This window comes from Helianthus annuus, chromosome 11 (genome assembly GCF_002127325.2).
Source record: "Helianthus annuus cultivar XRQ/B chromosome 11, HanXRQr2.0-SUNRISE, whole genome shotgun sequence".
Classification (NCBI taxonomy): Eukaryota; Viridiplantae; Streptophyta; class Magnoliopsida; order Asterales; family Asteraceae; genus Helianthus; species Helianthus annuus.
In genome coordinates, this window is record NC_035443.2 from 89144300 (window position 1) to 89150544 (window position 6245).

At 34.0% G+C, this 6245-nt stretch overlaps 1 long non-coding RNA gene across 24 annotated transcripts; it reads right to left on the bottom strand.

The window, feature by feature from the left end:
- Positions 1–524: 524 nt before the first annotated feature.
- LOC110872081 lies at positions 525–4935 on the bottom strand. 24 transcript variants are annotated; one of them, XR_004871848.1, is made up of 9 exons: positions 4456–4934; positions 3782–3972; positions 3583–3695; positions 3382–3495; positions 3221–3293; positions 2898–3133; positions 2752–2809; positions 2659–2684; positions 525–2339 (listed from the first exon to the last, which is right to left on the bottom strand). It is a non-coding gene; the product is annotated as an uncharacterized LOC110872081 (long non-coding RNA). The 24 variants fall into 24 exon arrangements; XR_004871850.1 differs by having other exon boundaries at positions 525–2205; positions 2623–2684; XR_004871843.1 differs by having other exon boundaries at positions 2623–2684.
- Positions 4936–6245: the final 1310 nt, after the last annotated feature.

The window sequence follows — 6245 nt, forward strand, 5'->3', positions numbered from 1 at the left end:
ATATTTTAAGAATGACACATCATTGTGTGTCTCAAATGTCGAGTTTATACGCAACCATAGTATATTTTGCTTACCTAAAATATTCACCGAAAACATTAATAATTAATAAAAATATTGTAAAAAAAGGTATACCGTAACACACGTTAGATTTTCTTAAAATACATGTATGTAAACTAAAAGGTCCTTTGTGACAAATAAAAAATTGAAGTATCAATTGACTTGAAATCAAATAAGAATCCCAAAACTCGTTAACCTCATATTAAAGCCTTTTTAAGAGAAACAAATAGATTTAAAAAAAATAGGAAAGGGTATTTAATTTTTTAAGTGTTTGACCATAAAAAATAGATTATTATTAGTCAGTAAATAAGAGTAACAAATAGATTAAAAACTTAAGAAACAGTATTTGAGCTCTTAAGTGTTTGACCATAAAAATAGATCAATATTAGTCAGTAAATCAAATCTGAGAGTTGATATTGCCCACCTAACTGAGCATGCTATTGATTCAATATGTTTAGCAATATAAGAATTCATAATGGCCACACTTGTATGTATTTCTCAAAAAAAAAAAAGTATACCCACCATAACACCAACATATGTATACTTTTATATAAATATGTTGAAAAGTATACCCGCTATAACATCATTTCAGTTTTTAGTTTATCTCCCAAGTCATTACAACTCTATAAAATAAATGTAGAAAGCCAGCTCTTTGTTTCAAGCTTGTTCTCCAATCTATCACTTTCAAGAAGGCCAATGTGTATTCTAGCTCCAACAATCATTTAACAAGAGCTCCACAATTAGAAACAATCTGCAAGAGCACCATGATAAACCACTGAACCAGTAGAAAATTCTAACGGTTGCTTCTTGTGATGCTAACCAAATAAGATGGAAATAAACCTGGTTCTAGTTAGCTTTGAATTCTCAAGATCGAGTCTAATTCAAGCAAACTACAAGACTACCTTTTTAAGGTCATTTGTTTTAATAACAAAAAATACAGGTAAGGCTAGAAAAAGACCACCTTGCCCCTAGCCATGATTACACAGTAGTGATTAAGAACTAACCTGCAAACTGGGAAAAAAACATTGTTAATGGTAGATTCTAATTCAATTCCCAAAACATGATCTTTTTTGAAGAATAATATGGCCCCTCTAGGTCCTCTGATAGACTGTAGAGAGAAGTCAGAATGTGGATATAGTTTAAAAACACAATATTTAGACCAGAATATCAATTGAAATGGGGAAGGGCATACCTAGGAAAACATTTCCTTTGCATGCCGGTGATAGTAAAATACTATAAGTAGTGCGTGTTCCGAGAGGAAAAAGAATCAACTAAATAAATAAATGCCAACGTGACCCGTGTCGTTTTAGACCTGATTAGTTGAAATGCGGAAAAACGTACCTGGGAAAACAACCACAAAATCATAGGTTTTTTCTGCGACTTCATCGATGAGTAAAGCGACAATTGAATCGTCTTTATCTTGACCAAGCAAAGCTGAAGAAGGCTACATGGCTTCTTTCTGGATTGGCAGTTGATTTCCTATTCCAAAGTAACTTTTAATGCAGGTTAAAAACGATCAAGTCGACCCGAAGCACTTATTTTACATCTTTTATAGACAGCTAATGTGCCAACTATAATTACAAAACTATATTGTTATAAATAATAACAATTAGGAAGGTGTACACATAAAATTTTGTTTTGGGCAAATTTGACCCGTTTTGCTTCTAGTTGCCTTCTATTTGACCCGTTTGAGATTTAAAAACCCAAACCGGCCTATAAATGGGTACGGACTTAAACAATGTCAATGGAACTACTGAAAGGACCATTGCTAGCTCTCTTACAAAAATTGCTTTTGAGGTCAAACCTAGTATCATTTAAAACCGATAACGAAATGGATTTTTTAGCAATTAACACTAAAACGTTTCTAGTTGGTGAATATTGACATTTTATGTCTGTACACTTGTTATTGTCACATTATTCTCAAAAATTCAAAGGAAAAATATTTATTCAAAGTAATATGTTTGACTTTAAAAAGTCAATCGAAACTTAAAATCGTAATGCACCTGTAATCATTTTAATGTTTACTACAAGATTCAAAGCCTTATGTATCGTCCTGACACTAACATGACGTGGTGGATCAAAGAGCCGCATTAGCCCGATAAACTGCCATGATCCTGCTGGACTCTCTTTTTATCCTTCCCTCTAGAACTTCCCATTTAAAAAAACACAACCAACAATCAAAACCTGAACATAATAATAAATAAAAAGTAATCTTAACCCAAGGTCTGCAAATTTGTTAATGGCAGCATGAACTCGGTGTTCTAAATGCCCCTGGCTCTTATCTGCAATTTTTAAGCATGCAAAAAAATGACATTCGTTGAATTCTATAACTTTAATAATAACTATAGAATTCTATTAAATATTTTTTTAAAAATAAACAAAAGCTTCCTTGGGCTTATGGTCCTCCCCAAGTGACCATTGGTATTTTAAGTATGCGAATATTACTTGTGGTGGCCCATGAATCCATGATATCGTACATATATATTATATGGGTTTCATGAACTTATGGTATAATAGTATATTCAAATGAAAAAATACCCAAAACGTTTGATGGTTTGACAATACCGTGTCTGACCCAGTTAACCAAGTTGACCCACTCACCATACTCGTGGTGCTTCTTATTCAGCCTACAAAAGCAAGAAAAAGTTAATAAATTTGCCTCTGGAAGTAAAGTGATTTGAGCATAAACTTCACCCGTTAAAGTGAGGAATCCTTTAATTTAAGCATAAACTTCACCCGTGTCTTGTTCAGCCTACAAAAGCAAGAAAAAGTTAATAAATTTCATATCATATAAATCAATATCTAGAAACAAATGTTCTAAAAACAAAAAAATTATATACCAATAGCTGAGTATGAACAACACGACAAAGAATCTTTGATTTTACGTTAAAGTGAGGAATCCTTTAATTTAATTCCTGATTCATAGATGCTTCCAACGAAACAAAACCAACAAATAACATACAAAATAAAGTAAAAATCAATATTTATCAACCACAAAGAAAACTTGAACAACACGGATCTGCAAATTTGAAATGCGTTCCGGTCTCGTAATCGAAGCAGGTTCATCCCAATAAACCTAAAGAAAAGGTCTCACGTTTTTTAATTTATCGCCAAAATAACATATCTAAATTCTAAAAGGAATCAAGCTTCTATTATTACTAACCTTTAATGAACACCACTTGGAATCCTCCCACTGAGGAGATATGTCTTCGATTCCAATTATTGTACCGGTAAACCTAATAAAAGTTAAAATCAAATAAATAAGCATCCAAATATAGATACATAAATACCTAAAATAAATATTTAAAAAAACAAATCATTTACCTTCTTTCAGGAGAGCCCTCACCCTCAAACCCCATTTTAAATCTCATGCCAAGAGTAATACAATTGTTTACGTCTTCTATATACTTGTTTAATCCTATGATGAACTGACTTGTCCTGAAAAAAATATATTCATCATTTACCATATATTATAAGAAAAACAGACAAAGATTCACTTTCTTTCAATTAGTTTGGGTATCATACCTTGGTTTGTAGTAATCCGCGTTTGAGTTGAAACCGCATGTGATGCAGTTGCAAGAACACCCAAGTGCATGCTTTGACGTCTAACTCCAACACGTAATTCACCGTTTCCCCCTCTATAAACAAAGATATTTTAGTAAAAGTGTATTGAACTTTACAAAAATCCAGATCGCAATAGAATCGATTGAACTAAAACTGGTACCTAAGGAATACGAATGAGTCGCCAGCCACTAATCGCTTGTTAGTATTGAAAGTACTCCAGCCTATTGTAAGCAGATGCCTTCGCAGTTGACCTCTGAAGATATGCTTAAACCGCCACTCGGTTCTGTGTAGATCGTAGGCTGATAACTCTTATGTAGGAGTAGCTTGATCAAAAGTTTTAAAACCCATAGACTACAAAAAAAAAACCCACAAAATCAGCTGGTTTAACAATCAACAATACCCATCTCCCATACATAAATTCAGTTGTTTCATATTTAAAACATAGACATATCAGACCCACAAAATAATAAAAATAAAGATTTTTTTTAGAATAACAAGTTATTTAGTCACCACCCCTTTAAGCTAAATCAATAAAGATACTTGAAAGTTAACTTTAATCCACAACTTTAATCCACAAGAACTGGTGCACATTATCTATTGTCATTGATCCAGTATTTATTTAACCACTATGTCACAAGAAAAAAAAAAAAAAAAAACTCATTCAAAATCAAAGATATTTCAATCGGTCAACTCAAAATCAAGAACCACACCAAATTAACAACACATAAACAAGATCAAAGCAAAACAAGACCCACAAATGATAAATCAACACACATAAACATAGAAAAAGAAAGAGACATTGACATCTGTAGGTTGGAAGTAGATGACAGATACCAATCACAAGGCCAGCAGAAACCCCAATTCCAAACCCAGCAAACCCCAACAAAGTACTAATTACACCCATCTAAACTCTTCAAGATGTACACTTTTTCACTTATTATTTTGAAACAGATCAAACCCACATCGAAAAGTTGCCCCTTTTGAGTTCTTCAAGAATCTTGAAATCTCAACAATGCTTCAAGAAAACCCAACCCACATCGAAAAGTTGCCCCTTTCGAGTTCTCTCTTGAAATTGGATGTTGTTGTACGGCACCCCTTCCGTCAAAAAGCACCGATGTCGGCTGATTACCCGCGAACCCTAATCAGCGGATTTTAACACTGCACACCACACCGTCACAGGTTGGGGTCATGGATTTGAATTCGAATGAAAGTAAAACCCTAGATCTGGTGAAATCCTTACAGATATGTTCATGAGTCGCCAGAGAGAGAGAGAGAGAAAGGGTTGATGAAGTTTTGTGAGAGTAAATCAAATGAAAGTAAAACCCTTGATCCGTGTGAGCTGAATATCAACCGTTCAGATCACAATCCGTGTGAAAAGGTGAAAGGAATGGATGGCTGAAGATGAATCAGTTGAAGGGTAAATTATGTTGTGTTTCTTGGTGCTTCAAGTGTTGTACATTGTGCATTGAGGGTGTTTTCAACACATTGTTCAATTACCATTCTGTCCTTCCTATATCCTTATTAAAGTAGTATAGATAGGGCGTGAACAGTGTCCCCCCAAATATACAGATGAACAGTAACATTTTCTCTCTCCTCCACTCACAACCACTTTTTATACTTTTTACATTATAAAAACTCCACACACATAATATAATGGAATGGATGTGAATGCTCTAACATGAGTCAATCATAAAAATCAAAATATCAAAGTAATTGTGATAGGGCTTAAGTCCCAAATTCAGCCATTTAGCTACGAGCATTATCCAATAACTTATAACCAACTTTTAGTTTCCATAGCTTTAGTCCTTGAACTATAATTCCCTACTTATTTCCTAAACCAAGAAACAAATCAATGTACAACTCAGTACAAGCATCAAAGTTAACTAAAATTCTATACGTGGGTGTATAAAAATTTAAATCAGGACATGGCTATGTGATGTTTTAGTACATGGATGTGCCATTAGGTATGATAAGCCACACTCTGTCACATCTTACGAAATCGGATAAGAATTCTTGGTTGCGCTTACAATGCCATTTCAGAAATTTGGTGTTTTAGTTTAATAATCACACAACTAGGTGAAGTTTTCTATATAATCATGTGATGTCCAGTTATTCATGAGATCCACGTATCCATGTAGGGTTTGCGCACCCTATTCATGAGATCCACGTATCCAAGTAGGGTTTGCGCACCCTCTTTAGGATACGTACCGCAACGAGAGGTATACATACCATGGTTCTTTCATCCTCTGGATGTAGTCATCAAATTCATTGATGTTCATGTCCTCTTGATCCACCTTTCTCTGAATTCACCCACAATGGGCACACAGCTGAACCCAAGGCAACTTTGTTTTTTCAACTAACCACAAACAAGTGAACAACAGTTCTTCTTTTCAAATCTTATGTAGTTTTCATTTCACAGAATGGAATCCAAATGGAATTGGAACTTAGATTCCATTCTTTATGTTGTTCGTTTCAACAAAGGAAGGAATTGGAATCTCAATCCATTTTGATCGTGTTCGGTTAGCAAAGGAATTGGAATTGGAAATGAATTCCTTCAAATTCCTTAAACTAAGGTAGCGTTCGTTTCATGGAATGGAATGGAATGGAATGGAATTAGGAAGTTT